This window comes from Mustelus asterias, chromosome 2 (assembly GCF_964213995.1).
Source record: "Mustelus asterias chromosome 2, sMusAst1.hap1.1, whole genome shotgun sequence".
Classification (NCBI taxonomy): Eukaryota; Metazoa; Chordata; class Chondrichthyes; order Carcharhiniformes; family Triakidae; genus Mustelus; species Mustelus asterias.
The window spans coordinates 112,065,215-112,088,746 of NC_135802.1; positions in this window are offsets into that span (position 1 = coordinate 112,065,215).

Sequence of the window (23,532 nt, forward strand, 5' to 3'; positions counted from 1 at the left end):
CACACACACACACTCACTCCCCATGTCCCATCCATGCCAACTCATATCACCTCATGGCCCTACATTGCCCTTAAGCTAACCTATGTCTCAATACCCACTCCCATGGCCTCTCACAACCTGCATGCCAACATCTGCCCCTATACCCACCCCATTGCCCCATATATCATATGTGCCAATGAATTCCCAGTACCAACACCCATGACCCCTCATATGCTCCATGCCAACCCCCATGGCTTCTCACACCCTCCAAGCCAACAAATGTTCCTGTAGCTACCTCATATCTCTTTATAGCTCCTATGCCAAATTAGTGCCAACTGAAGCCAACCCACGCCCCCACCCACCACCCTTTGACCATACCAACTCACTACCATGGGCAGACTTCAGTACCCATTCAGAGATTAAATAAAGCAAAGTTGTACAAAATAAGATCCTTCATCCTATTGAAAAAACACTCCTATTCACAAAAACCCATTTACTACATTTAGATTTGCATTCCTTCAACTACTTAAAACCGAGAACAACAAAAATTTTGTTCAAGTGCACAATCCCTTATAACAAAATGTTTTGGAATTCAGTTCCACACTAAAGAGACTATAACCACTTGTACTTGTCAATTAAACTGTGGAATGGCAGGCGGCCCACGTGATAATGGATGGTTACAAAAACAGTCATTCAGTACTAATTCAATAAAGGAAGCCCTCAGGCTTATATCATCAGACAATGTGAAATAGCAAACAATTATTTTTAACATTCCAGGTGTTTCTTTTCAAAGATTTTTAAATGTCTTGAAAGCTCCCTTTGACAGGTCCCATTGGCAATGTGCTATTGAGACCTGAGGCCCAATTTTGAGTATGCCTCAGGTCCTTAGCTTTAGCATTTTCTCTTAGTGCATTGTCCAGTTCAGGCCTGAATGTGGGGCCAAAACAATTTTCCAACCTGTTGTTTCACTCTAATCTGTTAAAAAGACAGACAATCTTATGCATGATACATAAACTGTGCCTAGAAATGAAGAGTGGTGGGAGCTGCATCAAAGCTCAGTGATTCAACATTTCATTATCTAACATTTGTGTCCATGTCTAATTGTTACACAGTTGTGGGATTAGTACTTCAAAGTAGGGTTTGAACCCAAATTTATTTTTGTCTCGAACTACTTTACAAACATTCATATTATACATTATCTTGTAACTTCTGGGATATTGAGCATTACACGTTGTACTAGAGTCGAGTTTCTGCTCGATTGTGTTTGTTTTTCAGCATAATTCCCCTGATATTGATACAAATGGTGTAAAAGGTTCTGAAATTTTAAGTGAAAGTTGTATACAGTGCAAATTAAGTTTTTACAATTCTTTGCAATAGTTTGAAGAATATTATGCTAGAAATATTCACAGCACTGACATTGGCCCCTGGATGAATTAATCACTCGGGTGAGTTTCCATTAATTACGTTGATTTGCAGGCTTACAAGAGAACTCCAAAAATTAAGCTGGGGCTGAATTTTCCAGCCATTCCCATCAGCAGGATCTTCCAGTCCCACCAATGGCGACCCCTGTGGCAGGTTCCCCAGTGGCGGTACAGGCGAGCTATGCAAAATGCTGTAGGCATTGGCAGAACAGGAAGATCCCGCTGGCGGCCAATGGTGAGCTGCCTCCATTATTGAAAAACACGCCAGGAGGGGCGGGTGGGCGACTGCCCCTAAATCTGTCCCAGATCTTTTGGACGCAAAGAAACTAAAAAGTGCATTTTGATAGATTTGAATGATTCTTTTTAAACTAACTAAGGAACAGACTACTAATTAGAATATAATTTTTGGACTTTTTTCAAAAATCATTTTATATCATTTAAGATCAGGTTACCTAGACGTGATAAATTGACACTGTGATTTAAAAAGCTTTTATTTTTTTCTCATTATATCATTTTCAACTGTATTAATCAAACTACACCAGATTACCACTTTAAAATATTTTTTATATTTTGTAAAGCCAAACTGTTTTTTTTAAATTGCGTTTTAACACATTGGGCGGGATTGAAACTAGAAGTAGGGGGCATGGCCTCAAAAGAAGGGGGAACAGATTTAGGACTGAGTTGAGGAGGAACTTCTTCACACAAAGAGTTGTGAATCTGTGGAATTCCCTGCCCAGTGAAGCAGTTGAGGCTACCTCATTGAATGTTTTTAAGGCAAGGATAGATGTTTTGAACAGTAAAGGAATTAAGGTTATGGTGAGCAGGCGGGTAAGTAGAGCTGAGTCAACGAAAAGATCAGCCACGATCTTTTGAATGGCGGAGCAGGCTCGAGAGGCCAGATGGCTGACTCCTGCTCCTAGTTCTTATGTTCTTATGATTCTTCAGCCGTTCATACCAACGGGATTCTCCCATCCTGCTGCAATGAATGGAAATTTGGTTGAACGCCAAATTCTCCATCCTCTCTGGCAGCGGTGGTCTGGTGTGAATGGCTGGGGAATTCTGGCCAACGTATGATTATGCTGGTTCATGGCATGTTTGTGTTGGTGACAGGTGAATGAATTGGAGACAAACTCTGGCTTTTTCAAAATGAGGACAATTTTGGATGCAATTTATACTAGAATCACTGATTGCGTTCAAAGTGGAAACTCTTCCCCAGTATATTTAATTTAGTACATGTTGAGTTTATATTGAGTGTTTAATCAGCCAGAAGTACATGTCATTTCCACTCTGAAGCATACTGGAAGTTAAACAGCTGCTGTGATGCAGAAAGATAATAGTGTAAAAATATAAATAGACCCTGGATAATTTAAAATGAACAGAATCATATTGATATCCACGTTAATGGTTTTTTAATTCATTGTTGTAATTAGTATAATAAAGTTCAGCTTTATGAAATGGTGCCAAAAAGTATAATGCTATCAAATACTGACATTGGTGAACCATCACAGGTCAATTTTTGAAGCTGGAGACAGAATCCTAGTCATTACATTTGTAGACACCATTTTTCACTCAGTTTTTTATTCTCATTGTTAAAAGAGTAAATGCAAAATAAAATGGACGAGTCATTCGATTTGGTAGAACAGAGGACTGGGAAGTATTTAGGATCCAGCATCAAAAGTCTAAAATTTCATAAGAAGGAAAAAAATGAATTTTGAGAAAAAACTTGCATGCAGCATTAAAACAAAGAGTAAGGGCAGGATTTTCCAGCTGCGTTCGCTCCAAGACCGGAAAATCCTGTCTGAGTCAGCGGACCTTTGCATGGTTCTGTCCCGCCCACTATGATTCCTATGGCGGGTGGGATGGGAAAATTCTGCCCTAAGAGTTTCTATGGATATATAAATGGGAGGCAGGTGGCTACGGTAAATGTGGGACCTCTACTGAACAAGGCGGATGAATTGATAACATAAGAGCAGGAGTAGGCCATCTGCCCCCTCAAGCCTGCTACGCCATTCAATAAGATCATGGCTGATCTTTTCGTGTACTCAGCTCAACTTACCCGCCCGCTCACCATAACCCTTAATTCCTTTACTGTTCAAAAATTTATCTATCCTTGCCTTAAAAACATTCAATGAGGTAGCCTCAACTGCTTCACTGGGCAGGGAATTCCACAGATTCACAACCCTTTGTGAGAAGAAGTTCCTCTTCAACTCAGTCCTAAATCTGCTTCCCCTTAGTTTGAGGCCATGCCCCCTAGTTTTAGTTTCACCTGCCAGTGGAAACAACTTCCCTGCTTCTACCTTTTCTATTCCCTTCATAATCTTATATGTTTCTATAAGATCTCTCCTCATTCTTCTGAATTCCAATGAGTATAGTCCCAGTCTACTCAGTCTCTCCTCATAAGCCAACCCTCTGAACTCCGGAATCAACCTAGTGAATCTCCTCTGTACCCCCTCCAGTGCCAGTATATCCTTTCTCAAGTAAGAAGACCAAAGGTGTGCACAGTACTCCTGGTGTGGCCTCACCAGCACCTTATACGGCTGCAACATAACCTCGCTGTTTTTAAACTCCATCCTTCTAGCAATGAAGGCCAAAATTCCATTTGTCTTCTTAATTTCCTGCTGCACCTGCAAACCAACTCCTTGTGATTCTTGCACAAGGACACCCAGGTCCCTCTGCACAGCAGGATTCTGCAATTTTTTACCATTTAAATAATAGTCCATTTTGCTGTTATTCCTACCAAAATGGATGACCTCGCATTTACCAACATTGTACTCCATCTGCCAGACCTTCGCACACTCACTTAGACTATCTATATCCCTTTGCAGTCTTTCAGCATCTCCTGCACACTTTGCTGTGCCACTCATCTTAGTGTCATCTGCGAATTTTGACACACTTCCCTGGTCCCCAACTCCAAATCATCTATGTAAATCGTAAATAATTGTGGTCCCAACACTGATCCCTGAGGCACACCACTAGTCACTGATCGCCAACCAGAAAAACACCCATTTACCCCCACTCTTTGCTTTCTGGTAGTTAACCAATCCTCTATCCATGCTAATACATTACCCGTAACACTGTGCACCTTTATCTCATGTAGCAGTCTTTGTGCGGCATCTTGTCAAATGCCTTCCAGAAATCCAGATATACAACATCCACAGGTTCCCCATTGTCCATTGCACATGTAATGTTCTCAAAGAATTCCACCGAATTAGTCAAACATGACCTTCTCTTCATGAACCCAGGCTGTGTCTTACCAATGGAAAATTTGTATCCAGATGTCTCGCTATTTCTTCCTTGATGATAGATTCAAACATTTTCCCTACTGCAGAAGTTAAGCTAACCAGCCTATAGCTACTCGCCTTTTGTCTACCTCCTTTTTTAAACCGTGGCGTCACATTTGCTGTTTTCCAATCTGCGGGAACCACCTCAGAGTCCAGCGAATTTTGGTAAATTACTACTAGTGCATTTGCTATTTCTCCCGCCATCTCTTTTAGTACCCTGGGATGCATTCCATCAGGACCATCAGGAGACTTGTCTACCTTTGACCAGGAGACTTGTCTACCTGGTCATAACAGCAAACAAAAAAAAGGGGGATATGCTAAATACATTTTTTGCATCAGTCTTCGTCATGGAAGACATTGCAAATATCCCTAAGTTGGGGTGATTTCAAATAACATGGCAGAACTTACAAAAATCCCAATTACAAGGGGTAAGAGTATTAGAGAATGGGCTATAGGTGGAAAAGTCACCAAGACCCAATAAACTGCAAGCTAGAGTTTTTAAAGGAAATAGCTGCAGAGATAGTGGACCCATTGGTTGAAATTTTTCATAACTTGCTAAATTCTGGGAGGGTACCAGAAGATTGGAAAACAGTCAATGTGATGCCTTGTTCAAAAAGAGAGAAAGGCAGAAGGCAGGGCACTACAGGCCAGTTAGTTTAACATCTATTATTGGCAAGGTGTTGGCATCAACAATGAAAGAGGAAATAGCTAATCGTTAGGAAAGCTGAATATAATAAAACCTAGTCAACATGGTTTTATGAAAGGTAAATCATGTTTGACAAATTTGCTTGAATTCTTTGAAGATGTAACAGAGATAATAGATAGAGGGGAACTTGTAGATGGAGCATATTTAGAATTCCAAAAGGCAATTGACAAGGTGCCGCACAAGAAGCTGGTGCATAAAGTAAAAGCCGATGGAATTGGAGGAAGTGTGATAGCATGGATTGAAAACTGGCTATCAAATAGAAAACAGAGAATTGGAATAAATGGGTCCTTTTCAGGATGGAAAGATATAACTAGTGGAGTACCGTAGGGATCAGTTTTTGGCCTGTAATTGTTTACTATTTACATTAATGACCTGGAGGAAGGAACAGAATGTAAGGTTTCCAAATTTGCCGATGATACGAAGATGGGTGGATAGGCATTTTGTGATGAGGATACTGTGATTCTGGATATAGATAAATTGGGTGACTGGGTGAAAACCTGGCAAATGGAGTTTAATGTGGGGAAGTGTGAGGTCATACACTGTATTAGGAGGAATCAAAAGGCAGATTATTATCTAAATGGAGAGAGACTGCAGGTCAGTGAAGTACAGAGGGACGTGGGTGTTCTAATGCATGAATCACAAAAAGCCAACAATCAGGTCCAACAAGTAGTTAAGCAGGCAAATGGCATTTTGGCCTTTATTGCAAAGGGGTTGGAGTTTTAAAAATAGGGAGGTTTTGTTGCAATTGTATAGGGTATCAGTGAGGCCTCACCTGGAATACTGCGTACAGTTTTTGTCCCCTTACCGAAAAATGGATATAGTAACATTGGAGGCAGGGTAATCCCTGGGATGAGACGGTTGTCCTTTCAAGAGAATCTAATTAGTCTGGATTTGTATTTCTTGGAGTTTAGAGGAGTGGCGGGTGACCTTATTCAAACATATAAGATCCTGAGGGGGCTTGACAGGGTAGATGGTAAGATGTTTTCACGAGTGGAAGAATCTCAAAATAGGGGACATAGCTACAAGATAAAGGGCTGGTCCTTTAAAACTGAGGTGTGTAAAAATTTCTTCCCGCTGAGGGTGGTGAATCTCTGGAATTCTCTGCCCCAAAGGGTGGTGGAGGTTGGATCATTCGAAGTATTTAAAGTGGAGGTGGATAAATATTTGATAGATCGAGGAATAAAGGGCTGTGGGGAAATGGCACAGAAAAGAGGTTGAGGCTGGCTTAGATCAGCCATGATTATATTGAATGGCAGGGCAGGCTTGAAGGGCCTGGTGACCGACTCCTGCTTCTATTTCTCGTGTTCTTGTGATTTAGAAAATGCAATAATAGGCCACATTGTTGCTGATTGCATCAATGTTCACATTTTCTTTTGGATAAGTGTCTGAGTACAAATGTATGTGAAGACAAATATAATTAAAAACACTAATATTCTTTACACTTTATCCAGCAGAATGATAGGATAGTATGATCAATTATTGCTGCAGAGACAATGCTATTGCAAGTGGACTGTCATTCTTAATCAATGTTTAGATGCAGTGACCTGCATTTAAATCTGAGATAAAAGCAATAGCTAGAGGATTGTAAACATTATGTGTAGAACGTATTTCTACCTTGTTCCTTCTGTTTGATAGAATACCTTTTTTTGTTGAACCCAAGGAGACGGTGAAACAAGTTGGCTTGCAAAATTGAGAATGAGGAGTTTCTCTCCTTTTACCACGGTTTTTTAGATGGACCTCTAATTAATAAATTTCCTTGAAGTTAGCAATAAAATACATAGTCGACGTGGAAGTCTTATGTTTCCACATTCCACTTATTATCCGATACAAATTTATTTTTATCTTTCTCCCAGCACATGCCACCTTCCATTTGAAAGCACAGGAGCACAGAATGAATCCTTACATCCTTGTGTGATTCTAGCCTAAAGCATGTTTGCTTTTAAAATTTGCAATGGAACAAAATGTTCAAGATCAGCAAAATGTTAAAATTGGACTGGCCCGGAATTTCCTTGGAGTTGCCGCCGTTCTGCTGCTGTACCTTTTTCAGTTTCAATGCAGTGATAAACTCTTAGGTCTATAAAAGTTACTGCTCGACAGCTTCAACAGCTTTCAACCATCATCAGCTGCTTTTATCCGTAGGCTGGGATGAGGTCTTAAGAAATCACTTTATATCAGGCTGTCCTAGAATAAGAGGGCAAACCACATTAGGTACCAGTCCCACCACTGGAACACTACTCGACTTTTCCTCAGGCTGACTTGTTTCCATACTGCTTTCAACTATAACAACATCACAGGCGGGCATACTTAGAGCGTACTGCCCTACTGGTTCTCTATTTTTCTCAATTGATCTAGATGCTTCTTCGTATTTGACGCGCGATATAACTCACGAGGCTAGAGATGCTCGAGGAAATAAAGGCTTTTATTGACTACTACAATAGAGCTACCATATATAATACACGATCCCAGACTAAAGGGTCCCAGACAGAGCAGTGACCTTTATACCTCTCCCAGGAGGCAGAGCCCGACTGGGATGTACCATAATAACTATAATACAGGTAGAACAGCCCAACCCTAACCCCAACAGTAACATGTAGAACAACCCAACCCTAACCCCAACAGCAACATATATACAGACTCATAGTACTGGCCAGACCCTGGCTCAGTACTACCTGGTGGGAACCAACGATGGTTCACCACATTCACCCCTCCTTTGAAGACAAAGGCCGGTGGGGTACAAAAAAAAACAGAACAATTGGTCATCAGTCTATAAGTTCAGATGGTCAGGGGGACCGCACCGTCGTTGTGACCTCCTCAACACCGGCGATGACACCGGAGTAGGCACTCGCGGTGGCGTTCTCCCCAAGGCGGTGTCCAACGGCTCCTCCAGTGTCTCACGGGCCGGTTGACCCCGAGGTGGTGACAATCCATTGAGCTCGGACACGCCTTGAAGTGGCGACCATGTCCTGGACTCAGGCAAGCTGTACACGGGAGTAAAAGGGTTAAGTGATGGTCCCGATGCTGCCCGCGCCGTGTCAGGAGGGGAAACAATAGTTGGGGGGTCTCTAACAGGAGGTATGGGAGCGACAGGGGTTTCCAAGCCCCCTGCTGGCGCCAGGTCTCGAATCGAGACCGTGTCCTCTCGCCCGTCAGGGTATGCCACATAGGCATACTGAGGGTTGGCGTGGAGGAGATGGACCTGTTCAACCAAAGGGTCGGACTTGCGGGCCCTAACATGTTGCCGCAGGAGGACAGGTCCTGAGTACGTCAACCAAGATGGTAATGAGGTCCCAGAGGAAGACTTCCGAGGGAATGAAAACAGTCTCTCATGGGGAGTAGCGTTGGTTGCCGTACACAGGAGTGAGCGTATGGAGTGGAGCGCATCAGGGAGCACCTCTTGCCAACGGGAGACTGGAAGGCTTTTTGACTTCAACGCCAGTAAGACAGCCTTCCAGACTGTAGCATTCTCACGTTCCACCTGTCCGTTACCCCTAGGATTGTAGCTCGTGGTTCTACTAGAGGCAATCCCGTATGAGAGCAGGTATTGCCTCAAGTCATCGCTCATGAATGACGAGCCCCTATCGCTGTGGATGTAACAGGGGTACCCGAACAGGGTGAAAAGATCACGAAATGCCTTGATAACCGTGGCAGCGGTCGTATCAGAGCAGGGAATGACAAAAGGGAATCGTGAGTACTCATCAATGATATTGAGGAAGTACACATTCCGATCTGTCGAGGGAAAGGGGCCCTTAAAGTCCACACTCAGTCTTTCGAAGGGACGAGTGGCCTTAACGAGTTGTGCCCTGTCAGGTCGGTAAAAGTGCGGTTTGCATTCCGCGCATACCCGGCAGCTTCTAGTTATGGACCTGACATCCTCCACCGAGTAGGGTAGGTTCCGGGCTTTTACGAAGTGGTAGAGCCGAGTGACCCCTGGATGGCAGAGGTCATTGTGGAGAGCCTGCAAACGATTCTCCTGCATACTGGCGCATGTTCCATGCAACAGGGCATCCGAGGGCTCGTTGAGTTTCCCTGGACGATACATGATGTCGTAATTGTAGGTGGAGAGTTCGATTCTCCACCTCAAGATCTTATCGTTCTTGATCTTGCCCCGTAACGTGTTATTGAACATGAACGCCACGGACCGCTGGTCCATGATCAGGGTGAATCGTTTTCCCGCCAAGTAATGGCGCCAATGCCGGACGGCCTCCACAATGGCCTGGGCCTCCTTTTCCACCGCTGAATGTCGAATTTCGGGGCCTTGGAGGGTGCGAGAAAAAAAAGAGACGGGCCTGCCCACCTGGTTAAGTGTGGCGGCCAGGGCGAAATCAGATGCATCGCTCTCCACCTGGAAGGGAATGCACTCATCGATAGCGTGCATCGTGGCTTTCGCGATGTCGGCTTTTAGCTTTTCAAAGGCCAAATGAGCCTCTGGTGCGAGGGGAAAAGAGGTAGACTTGATGAGTGGACGGGCTTTGTCCGCGTAATTGGGAACCCACTGTGCGTAGTAAGAGAAGAAGCCTAAGCATCTTCTCAGTGCTTTTGCGCTAGTGGGCATGGGAAGTTCGAGGAGGGGACGCATACGGTCTGGATCAGGGCCAATGACCCCGTTTTCCACCACGTATCCGAGGACGGCACGGTAGCACAGTGGTTAGCAGGGCGGCACGGTAGCACAGTGGTTAGCACTGCTGCTTCACAGCTCCAGGGTCCCGGATTCGATTCCCGGCTCGGGTCACTGTCTGTGTGGAGTTTGCACATTCTCCTCGTGTTTGCGTGGGTTTCCTCCGGGTGCTCCGGTTTCCTCCCACAGTCCAAAGATGTGCGGGTTAGGTTGATTGGCCAGGTTAAAAATTGCCCCTTAGAGTCCTGAGATGCGTAGGTTAGAGGGATTAGCGGGTAAATATGTGGGGGTAGGACCTGGGTGGGATTGTGGTCGGTGCAGACTCGATGGGCCGAATGGCCTCCTTCTGCACTGTAGGGTTTCTATGATTTCTATGATTTCTATGATAGCTAGGCGGCGCGTGCGAAATACACTCTTCTCCCTGTTGTAGGTCAGATTCAGGCGAGATGCAGTGCGTAGGAATCTAAGAAGGTTGGTATCATGGTCCTGCTGGTCATGGCCGCAGATGGTGACGTTATCCAGGTACGGGAAGGTAGCCCGCAGTCCGTTATGGTCCACCATTCGGTCCATAGCACGCTGGAAGACTGAGACCCCATTGGTGACACCAAAAGGAACCCTTAGAAAATGATACAAGCGACCATCCGCCTCAAAAGCCGTGTATTGCCGGTCCTCTGGGCGAATGGGGAGCTGGTGGTAGGCAGACTTTAGGTCGATGGTGGAGAACACCCGGTACTGCGCAATCTGGTTGACCATGTCAGAAATGCGCGGGAGGGGATACGCATCCAGCTGCGTGTATCTATTAATGGTCTGACTAAAGTCAATGACCATCCGGGGTTTGTTCCCACTCTTGACCACCACGACCTGCGCTCTCAAAGGACTAGCGCTAGGTTGTATGATCCCTTCCTTGAGGAGCCGCTGTACCTCAGATCGAATGAAGAACTGATCCTCAGCGCTGTAACGCCTACTCTTAGTTGCGATGGGCTTGCAGCCTGGCACAAGATTCTGGAATAGGGAGGGTGTGGTAATCTTAAGCGTCGAGAGGCTACAGGTGGAGCGCGTTGGGCAATTTGGAGGCTGCTGTTCTCCCACTGAAAGCGGAGGGAGTGGCCCACCATACTGTAGGGTTACACTCTTCAAGTGGACCATGAAATTTAGTCCGAGGAGTATTGGCGCGCAAAGGTGCGGTAACACCAGGAGCTTGAAGCTCTCGTAAACCGTGCCCTGCACCGTTAGATTTACCACGCAACTCCCTAGCACAGTGACAGACCAGGACCTTGATGCCATCGAAATTGTCTGCTTGACAAGCTGGATCTGGAGGCCACACTGCTTCACGGCGTCTGGGTGAATAAAGCTCTCCGTGCTCCCGCTGTCAAACAGACAATAAATCGTGCGTCTGTTTACCTGTATGTCCATCATGGACTTGTCGAGTCTGTGAGACTTTGCCTGGTCCAGGATGATCGACGCCACCGTTGGTTCGTGAGCGCCACTGCAGGCAGCTGAGATGGATATGACGACCCCTGCTGGTCATTCGCGGTCGGTGCCGACCAAAATGGCTGCTCCCATAGGTCGCACTTGGGCGATGGCGCCAAAATCAGCAACCCCTGGTGGTCGCGCGTCTCTTGCGACTCCGTCAGCAGGAATGGCGACGTCCTGGCCTCGCACGTGGAAGAAACCCTTGACGATGCCGACGACGAGGAACCCGGCTCCGGGGAGTCACACGCCGCACTGCTGTTCCTGGAAGTAAGTTTGGATCGACATACCTTCGAATAATACCCCTTCTTGCCGCAGGCAGAGCACAACACCGCTTTAGCGGGACATCGCTGCCGAGTGTGCTTCACTCCCCCACAGAAGTAACACCGCGGGCCGCCTGGAGCTGCTGCCGTCGTCAAGCCCGAGGGTGGGCACGCCATCACGCAGCTTTTCGGACCCGCTGGACGAAGTGGGATCTGTGACTGCTCCTGCCACGCTGTCTCCACGTGGTCTTCGGGATACATCGCCAGGCTTTTGGAGGCCGTTTCTAGCGTATCCGCTAGCTCTATAGACTTAGTGAGATCGAGATTACCTTGCTCCAACAGTCGAAGTCGGATATAAGACGATCCGATTCCCGCCACAAACGCATCTCGAGCGAGGTCGTTCATGTTCTGGTCTGCCGACACTGCTTTGCAGTTACAGCCCCTGGCTAGCTGTAGGAGCTCGCACGCATACTGTTCCGTCGTTTCGCCGGGCTGCCGTCGTCAAGTGGCTAAGAGATATCGAGCATGCATCTCGTTTGGCGGTTTAATGTAGCGCTTCTTAAGAAGCTCGAGGGCCCCTTTGTAGTCGGTGGCCGCACGGATCGCTAAATATACAGCGTCGCTTACCCTCGCGTGGAGGACCCGAAGTCTGTCGTCGTCCGTGGTGACCGCTGCGGAGGCTTCGAGGTAATCCCGAAAACATTTCAACCAGTGGTTGAAGGTGTTGGAGGCGCCCGCCGCACGTGGGTCCAGCGTAAGACGTTCGGGTTTAAGCATTTGCTCCATGCTCTCTGTATCGTTTTCTTTTTTTTCAACGACGAGAGTTCAATTAGTAGTCAATAAAATTGACGCGCGATATAACTCACGAGGCTAGAGATGCTCGAGGAAATAAAGGCTTTTATTGACTACTACAATAGAGCTACTATATATAATACACGATCCCAGACTGAGGGGTCCCAGACAGAGCAGTGACCTTTATACCTCTCCCAGGAGGCGGAGCCCGACTGGGATGTACCATAATAACTATAATACAGGTAGAACAGCCCAACCCTAACCCCAACAGTAACATGTAGAACAACCCAACCCTAACCCCAACAGCAACATATATACAGACTCATAGTACTGGCCAGACCCTGGCTCAGTACTACCTGGTGGGAACCAACGATGGTTCACCACAGTATTTTACCTTGAACTTCTATTTCATACAATACTGGGCCTGTCCTGGCCACGCCAACCTGGGACCCAACTCTGAGCAGTCCCGCAGACTAGATCATCCACTTCAAATGTTCTCTCAGGCTTTGTTGAATCATGATGTTTCGTTTTCGCACTCAGCAACGCGGCAGAAATTACCCCAGTGGTAATGGAGGGTGTCGTTCTACAGGTGATAAGAAAACGCGCTAATGTGACCTGTAGGGATTTTGCTTTTTCATGGCTGCTTTAAAGTTTGCATAGTCCTCTCAGCCAGTCTATCTGAGGAGGGGTGGTACAGTGCGGTATGTATATGCTAAATGCCATTTGACATGAAATGCTCAAACTCCTGAGATGCTGTCCCATTGTCCGAAACCAACACCTCCAGCAAACCATGGGTGGTGAAGGTTTGCCTTAACGCTTCACCATTGCAAAATATGTCTTGGACTTCATTTTGTTGATGTCTAGCTATTTTGAGTGCGCGTCCACTATAAGTATGAACATTGTGCCCAAGAATGGACGTACACAATCAATGTGGAATCTCACCCAAGGCTGACCTGACCATTCACAGGGATGTATCTGGGCTGCTGATGGTAAATTTTGTTTTACCTGGCATTGGTCGCACTGTTTAACCATGCTTTCTATGTCTGTGTCTAACCCAGGACACCACACATTGCCGCAAGCCAACATTTTCATCTTGGACATCCCTGGGTGGGCATTGTGTTGTTCCTCCAATAATTCCTGGCGTGGGGACGACCACCCACACTCCCCACAGAAGGACACTGTCTTCGCAGCTATATTCATCCTTCGCTTGTTTGATCAACGGGCAGCAGGTGCATGGGAACATCAAGTTTCCCTGCAAGCCACACATCATCCTGACTTGAAACTATAACTCCCTCCCTAACAGCACTGTGGGTGTACCTACACTACATGGACTGCAGCGGTTCAAGGAAGTGGCTTACCACCACATTCTTAAGAGCAATTAAAGATGGGCAATAAATGTTGACTTAGCTAATGATGCCCACTTCCCATGAAATAATAAATTTTAAAAAAGGCAAAATTTAAAATTGAATCCAATGTACCTATAATTAATATTGTTTTCCTCAAAAAAATTTTACTGTAGCACCAGTGGTTTTGGTGATCCAGGTGGCAGTTTAGCTGGAAAATGGTGCCTGTGCTGTTTCTGGCATGGGACTCACCAAACGCTATGTTATTGAGGGCACTAACTTGGGTGTTACATGAGTGCAGGGATCCATCAACCACATTCATATGTTAAGGCCAAGGATCCAGCAACTGAGGGCAGAGGGTGTTGGGGTCTGAGGCCCAGTAACTGAGGGTGGGGTACAGTGAGGGCTGTGGATCAATGAGGGAGACTGGGGAATGACAACAGCTCTGCAGTTTCAAACTTGGCCCAGCAAATCAATCCACCAACCAATCAGAAAATGTGCACAGATGGAAACTCTGTATTATTATAGATGTGGGCAAAGGCAGGTATATCCATGCTGTCATTGAACAATGGAATCAGCTCAAGAGGCTAAATGGCCTGCTTCAGTACTTCTGTTCCAATGATCTGTTCAATTTGCACCAAGCTGTTGTTTCAATAATCTTTCAGACACCAAGTTGGACCAGAAAGTGGCTGCTTGATGATAATGACTATCCAGTGTCTGGCTGGCTGATGATTCATCTTCTCAACCCCACTACACCTGGCCAGCACTCAGACCAAGAGAGTCAAGCCGCAAGGATTAAGCAGACAATCGACATTCTGATGCAATGGCTTCACTGTCTGCATTACTCAGGAGGAGCCCTCGCTACTCACTGGAGCAGGCACTCTGATTCATGGTGGTCTATTGTTTCCTGCACAACTTGGTCATCATGAATGTGTAACCCTCGCCACTAAGAGTTCAGGTCAGGAAGAGGAGGAAGAAGAGGAGGAGGGTGTCTTGTGTAAGCCTGTAATGTCTTAACTATGTTTGGAGTTGTGGGTTTAAACAAAATGAAAAAGATATAGTTTGCACACATAGATTCAAAATAACGACAACAGTTTATTATAGGAGATGTTGCCTGTACAGAGTAGAAATTAAAACAGGAGACTGTGAAGCACTCCAATGACATCACCATCAAATTATGTGACCGGCTCTTAAAGCAATCATGCAACCACTTAACTATATAACAGCGCCTTAGCCTGGCCTTATGTTCCTGCGCAGTGCTACCCCATTGGCTGTAGCAGGGTTGGTTGAAGGTTGATGAATAACTGGTGGTTACTGAAGATGGGTTTGCAGGACACCCTTGAGCAATTCTAGGCTTTGAACTGCACCAATCTGGCAAAAGCGGCAACAGTCTGGGCATTCTGGCCAACAGGCAATAACAAGTGGAGTGCTGGGAAGATGAATGCTGTCATCCTGAAAGAGGGCAGAAGGTTCAGGCTCCAAGGAGGCACTTCCACTTCCCCCAAACTCCCCCTGCAGCACTCCAGTGGTGTTCTCTGCTTGTACTTAAATGAAAACTGAGACATTGGACATCAAGTTCTACATCAAGGTTAGAATCACAGAATCCCTACATTGCAAAAGGAGGCCATTTAGTCCATCATGTCTGCACCGGCTCTCCAACGAAGCATTTTATTCAGGCCTAACCTCCACCCCATTCCCTTAACCCGCGAATACTTCTAACCTCACATCTTGGGACACTAGGGGCCAATCCACCTAACCTGCATATCATTGCGACTGTGGGAGGAAACCAGAGCACCCGGAGGAAACCCAGGTCTGAAAGTATTCTCATGGAATTGGCCATCAGGCTGGACTCCTCCTTGTTCCTTGACAGTTACATATGGCTGCCTGGCAGGCCGGCCAATGTAGCAAGCAATTTTGTGCAAACGCCCATCAGCCTTTTTGTGTAAGCTGTCCCATTAAAATCCTTATCTGAATGCTCTGCAACAAAACTTATATGTAGCCTCAGCATCAGGGAGATTGGCACCCACTCTTACTGTCCTTTCCCCTGACCTGGTTGCAGCTCACTGGAGCCTGGTGACTAATAATGTCAACCCACATCCCATCTCTGCACTATCCTCTAAAGTTCACATGATGCAGGTATTTGTGCTGGTGACTGTTAAGTGTCAGGTTTAGTAACAGTGTTTCTTCCTCCTCAGTTTACTCTCCTTCTTGGCCTTCAGCCTCAGGAACTATTGACTGGTTCCAGACAGTCAGTCTATGCTAATGGCGTCAATGTACAAGGAGAGTTGGGGTGAGAGAAGCGGGAAGTGTGGCAGGGGAGGAAGCAAGAGCTCCATGGCTAGACCATCAGCAGCTTGTGCATCTTAACAAGTTGCAGCAAAAGGGTGAAGTGAGATTTGAGAAAGTGGATTAAGCAGGAAAAACATCAATATTCTCAATATATTCAGTAATGTCACCTCTGACCACTGCCTCAGTATTGGCTACTCCACTTATTCTCAGCACTGCCACCTCCATGGGGGTTAGCTGTGCTGTGTCTGCTGCTTGCTGGTTTGCTGTGCTGTCTGTTATAGATCACCTTGTCCTGTGAAAGAGAAGAAAATGCATAGGTGAATGTGAGCAATGTGTTTAGGTGATGTGAGTGGCACAGTTGAATAGCTGGCTGTATGTGGAAGTAATGTTGCGGCTTGCAGTAGGGCTGAGAATGTGGGGTGAAGCATATGAACATGTCCTGGTTGATAGAGGCCGTTGGCAGGTTGAATGGAGTAGTGTATGAGGTTTGGTAGGGAGCAAATTGGCTGCTGCATTTTCTCCAGTACAGCATGTGGTGAACCATCGTTGGTTCCCACTAGGTAGTACTGAGCTAGGGTCTGGCCAGTACTACGAGTATGTATATATGTTACTGTTGGGGTTAGGGATGGATTGTTCTACTTGTTGCTGTTGGGGTTAGGGTTGGGCTGTTACACCTGTATTATAGTTATTATGGTACATCCCAGTCGGGCTCCGCCTCCTGGGAGAGGTATAAAGGTCACTGCTCTGTCTGGGACCCCTCAGTCTGGGATCGTGTACCATATATGGTAGCTTCGTTGTAATAGTAAATAAAAGCCTTTATTTCCTTGAGCATCTCAAGCCTCATGTGTGATAACGCACATCACAGCAGTGACTACACTTTAAAAACACTTAATTGGCTGCAGAACGTTCTGCAATGTCTAAAGTTGTGAAAGATGTAAGTACAAGCCTTTCCTTATGTAAGGATTCATTTACTGACCTTTATTACTTGTGTGAACTCATTAAACTTCTTGTGTCATTGCAGACAGGCCCATGGCACCAGACTAGTGAGTTGACTACCACGGACCTGTATTAATTGTATATTAATTGGGTTTAAACTTATGTAGGTGGTGGGTATTAACTGGGGTTTCACATGTGTTCCACCAAATAGGAACAGACTAAAACTTATGAGGGATGTATGAGGGAATGTGTATATCTGTAAAGAAGTGCTATGAAAGTGCTATGAAGTGCTATGAAAGTATGAGGGAATGTGTATATCTGTAAAGAAGTGCTATGAAAGTTTATAAAAATTGGCTCCAGTTTTACCCTTCCCTACCTGGATTTTTAGACCATAACAGACTGCCCCCACTGCCTTCTGTGTAGTTGCCTGCAGGACCTCATGACTCCCTTAGCAAAGAGAACCTCTCTCCTTGGTCAGACCTTCTGCACCAACAACTCTAGCATGGCCTCCGAAAACTTGGGGGAACAATCCCAGGCCTATTGCACATTTCTGTTCCTTCCAAAAGGTCTCGAAACCTTGTCTAAGCAACTTCAGCTCTGCTACTGCCAGAATGCACCTTGCCTTTAAGAAGTGCAGTCTAGATTTAAGTAGTGCAAGGTAGCTTTAACTGGTGCGAGTCGCTCGTGAACTTGGGGCCTCTGCTGAGACATGAAACCTCTCAACATCACATCCAATTGTCGGATGTACATCACAATCCTGAACAAGACCAGGCAGCACAAAGTTTATGTGCTGTCTGCTTCACTCTGAATGGGCCTGGGGTAATTGTGCATCACGACCCCTGTGCCTGATTAAGTTAGCTATATGATGCTGTCCCCCTTGTTCCTGCAGGTACAATGGGTCTGCAAAATCTTAATTTTTGTTATTATACTTTTCTCACAGTTTGGCGTCGACATTTTCCATTATAAATTCCTTTAGCCACATTTATCATATCAGTTGCTTTTCTAAATTTCCAAACAGCGACATGATAGCACAATGGTTGGCACTGCTGCCTCACAGTGCCAGGGACCCGGGTTCGTTTCCTGGCTTGGGTCACTGTCTGTGTGGAGTTTGCATGTTCTCCCCATGTCTGCGTGGGTTTCCTCCGGGTGCTCCAGTTTCCTCCCACGTTCTGAAAGACATGCTGTTTAGGTGCATTGATCCGAACAGGCACTGGACTGTGTCGACTAGGGGAATTTCACAGTAACTTCATTGCAGTATTAATGTAAGCCCTACTTGTGACTAATAAATAAACTTTACTGCTGTATTGACATCCTTCTGTCATTGATATTGCTGCAGCAGTTCATTTTCTTATCTCACAAGCTCTTGCACTGCAGAATGCCCTCCAGTCAATTCTACTCCTTCCCCCTAACTGGGATAAATTTTGCTAGCTACACGTAATAACACAAAATCAAATATTGGGTTAAAAAGATATGCTGTTAAGAGGGAAATGCATCACATCTATGCACCCAGTTCATCATCCTCAGCCTTGCACTCTGTTGCACCTGAAAACTACACTTGGTCCTCAGTTCCCATGGGTAATTTTGGTTGATGGTATAAAATGGGCATTTTGGACTCAGCTGCATGTTGTACATCTCTCCAATTTTCCTTTCCAACTGAAAAGTCAAAGTTACCCCAAACCCATCCCATTATGTCACAAATCAAAACTCGTGTGTGTGTATATATATATATATAATAATAAAGCCTGTCCCTTCAGACTTAGAATCAGGGATGTGGCTACTAAACCAAAATTTTGCTCAACATTGAATTACATAGAAATTAAACCAAAGACATGAGACATTTATTCCAACTAGTTTGTGGCAGCTGTGACGGGACTAAGATCTTGCACTCTACATTTTTAATGGCTGATGGATGTCTATCTGTAATCCTAAACTAAAGGGACTATTTGACAGTATCAAAAAAATTTGCATCTTGCTATCTCTGATGAGACCTTAACAACTTCTGATGGCTGCAGAGACCAAATACAAAGGGAATTATACAGGAGTCATCCACATTTCACAAGTCAGACTTGGTCAATCAGAGTTGATTTGTCTGCTGGGACAAAGGATTCCACAATCTCTCTTTAAGATTTAATGTTGGAACATTAACAATCTCAGGAACCCAGACAAAGGGATGCACACTTTTTGTCAAAGCCAAAGTGGAGAGGTGGAAGTCATGTAACATGACCCACCATTCCTGCTCCCCCAATATAGTGGAACCAGTAATATTGCCTTGTGAAGCTGCAATGCTTAATCTGCCATTTTTCCATTTACCTAACAGCAGCACAGAAAATGGGTTCTGTCCAGGTTTGAATGCCTGGAAACATCTACACTAATTCTGAACTTTTGCACCATTGCCTACACTACTGATTCATTTCCATGTGTCCATCTCATGGTGGAAGTCAACTGCCCTGGAAAAGTGAATTGTCCTGCATCAGTTCAGCTTGTCGACTCCTGTGAAGGATTATACCATTGGACTTTGATTCTGGACTTGTGAAACAGTAATTTTTTTTCTCTGTGGTCTTTGCCCTGTAAACCTTTCTTTCTCTATCCTTGTCTACAGTATGAGTGAAAAGGAGGCAATGTTGTTACCTTTCGCCCTGCATTTAAGTGTATGCAAATGAACTAACCCTCTGAGTTCATCCTATTACACGTTTTCTGTGGGGTTATTCATAGAAATTGGATAATATCAGAAATTAGGATTTGGGAAACATGTCAACAAATCAAAAGATATTTCTGTTTATGGATGAGTGATGAGAGGAGAAATCAGGACTTTTTATATTTTACTTTTGAAATTAATCCCCCTCCTGTCCATAACACAGTTTGTGCTTCCCACAGCCTCTCCTCACCACATTTGTAAGAAGAATGCTTTTTGCAGGTTTTTCAGAAGCTTATATCTTTCAGATTCAAAGTTACTATTGTTAACAACTAGTATAACTGTCCCTGATAAACCTCAATAAAAAGATCTGTTGCCTATTGTGATAATGGTAATGATAGCATAGCATAATTTTCTGTCTAGTTTGGAATGTGCAAGAATTGGCAAGTGATTGTTTCAACTGGAAAAATGAAATTGATCAACACACAGGTACAAGAGCAGGCTTAAATATCCATTATATAGTGAATGATAAATATATATGATAGATAAAAGTTAAAATATTAGAATGTTTCTTGGAGCACAATTAGAAAAAATGAGTGAAGACAGACTTTACGTAATCATCTTGGAACCTTGCATTATTTAGTTAATTATATCTCAATATCTTTCACAGGACATTATGGGGTAGCAATTCATTTTGGGCAATGGTGCAAAACGGGTGGTATCAGAGCAGTCACATGTTATATGCAGCACCTGATTTCCAGTTGCTACATATAGCTGATAATACTCACTGTGCACCACTGCCCAAGAAACATTTCTACCTCTTTTAGTAAGACAGGATCTACAGGCATTTTTAGAGACAGGATCTACAGACATTTAGAGAGGCAAGGACTGATTAAGGGCAGTCAGTATGGCTTTGTGAGTGGAAAATCATGTCTCACGAATTTGACTGAGTTTTTTAAGGGGTAACCAAGAAGGTGGATGAGGGCCGTGCAGTTGACGTTGCCTATATAGACTTTAGCAAGGCCTTTGATAAGGTATCACATGGTAGGTTGTTGCATGAAGTTAAATCTCACGCAATCCAGGGTGAGGTAGCCAATTGGATACAAAAGTGACTTGATGACAGAAGACAGAAGTGGTTGTGGAGGGTTGTTTTTCAAATTGGAGGCCTGTGACCAGTGGTGTGCCTCAGGGATCGGTGCTGGGTCCATTGTTATTTGTTATTTAATTAATGATTTGGATGAGAATTTATGGGGTATGGTTAGTAAGTTTGCAGATGACACCAAGATTGGTGGCATAGTGGATAGTGAAGAAGGTTATCAAGGATTGCAATGGGAACATGATCAATTGGGCCAAATGGATGGCAGATGGAGTTTAGTTTAGATAAATGTGAAGTAGATTTTGGAAGACTGAATTGGGACAGGACTTACTCAGTTAAGGGTACGGCATTCGAGAGAGTTATAGAACAAAGAGATCTAGGAGTACAAGGTCATAGCTCTTTGAAAGTGGAATCACGGGTGGATAGGGTGGTGAAAAAGGCATTCGGCATGCTGAAGATCCTGTTTCCATGCTGTAAACCTCTATGATTCTAGTACAGCTGTTGCATTGTAATTTCTTACCATTTGTACTGTAGCTTATTAATTGTCATAAACATATACAGCCCATAATTAGTAGGGCATTTTTTTGGGGCATCACTGGCACAGTTTGGGGACTAAACTACCATCCGCAGCATGTATGCGTACTTTTGTGTTGAGTTGTGTCGGATGCCGTGATGGTGAGAGCATTAGTGTAGACACAGTGACTGGGTGACAGAAATATTCATATCAGACAGGTCCTGTCGACAATTACCCTACAACAGTGTCACCATAAAGCTCAACACTCCAGCTAGTGCTCTCTCTTAACCTTACACAGCTGAACATGTATTCAGCAGCAGGAAAGACCCCATCAGCTCTACTTAAAGGGATCCTCAGTTATTCACAGGTTAGTTGCTGGTAGATTTCTTCTGGCTGTTTTTATTGTAGAAGCGTTTGGTGCTTTGTACAGTTGTTTACAGGTACAAGTGACTGCCTGCAGGGAATGGTGTGGCAGGTGCACAAGGCTTTTTCTGCTGGCTTCAAAGCTTCTACATGAACCAGCTGCTTCCAGGTAGTTACATTAGTAGCAATTGCATTAGTAAAGCAGCATGACTTAGACAATGATAGAAAACTCAAAGAACATAGACTCCTGGGATGAGGAGGAGGCGGAGGGGGAGAAAGGCTCTCAGCAGGAGGCCATATCCACCACGGTGTTCAGAGAGTGATTCCCCTTCCTGAACCTCAGTGAGCAACAAGGTGTATGATATCAGTGTTTCAGTAAGGACATCCTTACCGAAATCTGCCACCTACAACCTAGAGCAGGGCAAGGATGGCATTGCTCATGGCAATGAACTTTCATCTGTCTGGCTTCTTCTAAGCTGTAGCTGAAGATATTTGCAGCTTCTCACAATGTGCCATCCATTCTTGTGTAAGAGTCTGACACAAGAGCCTCTCTTTTCAAAGACAGCAAACTACATTTTATTTTCTTACGTCAGAGAGAAGCAGGCAGGGTAAGCACGCAGCTTCACTACGATTACTGATTTCCCCATGCCATTGACGGTACACACACTGCTTTGCAGGCTCCACTTGTCAACTCTGTCTTGTATTTAAACTGAAAGGGATTCACTCCCTCAGTATTCAGCTGGTGTGTGACCAGAAACAGAGAATTACGTATATCCATGCCCTGATATCCTAGTGGTAGTGGTGATGCCTTCGTTCTGCAGCAGTGTGATGTGCTGCTAATTGTACTGAGTCACCACAGTGAATCAAATGGTTAGGTACTGGATGACAAGGGCTATCCACTGAATCTGTGGCTAATAAACTTAGGTGCACAATCCATGCACTTGTGCACAGCCTGACTAAAATGAAAGCAATCTTGCAGCACAAAAACTGATAGAACAGATTGTTTGTTTGTTAAGGAGCGGAAGGAGTGTCACGATTCAGTGTGATCCGTCGCACGATGTGAACCCTTGCCACCTGCTACACTGATAGCAGCTCAGGAGTGGACACTAAACAGGAGGAAAAAAAGAAAGAATAAGGGAGGAGCAACTTAGACAGTCTCTTTCTGCCAGGCTGTCTGTGAACAACTCAACCAAGTGTGATACCAGGAATTGAAACCCCTTTCAGTCATAAAGTCATATAGGTATACAGCACAGAAAAAGGCCCTTCAGCCCATTGAGTCTGTACCAGTTCAAAGACAAACCATCCAACTATTTTAATGCCATTTTCAGCACTTGACCCATAGCCTTGTATGTCTTGGCATTGTATGTGCACAGCTAAATACATCTTAAGTGTTTTGAAAGTCTCTGGCTGAAACTCTACCACCTCACCTGCCACAGAATCAACACGTGCGAGAGTCCGACAACAGAAATCTCCGTTGACCTTGGACGGGAGTTTCCGGTCTTGCCGTAAAATCCCACCCTCTATCTTCATCAACCTTTCAGGCAGTGAGTTCCAGATTTCCACCACCCTCTGGGTGAAAAGGTTTTTTCTTCACATCTCCTCTAAACCTCCTGCTGCTTACCTTAAATCTATGCCCCCTGCTCAGTGATCTCTCCATCAAGGGAAAACATTTCTTCCTCTCTATTCTATCTATGCCCCTCATAATTTTATACATCTCAATCATGCCCCCCTCAGTCTCCTCCATGGAAAACAACACCAGTCTATCCAATCTCCCTTCATAACTAAAACTCTCCAGCCCAGGCAATTTCCTGGTAAATCTTCTCTGCACTCTT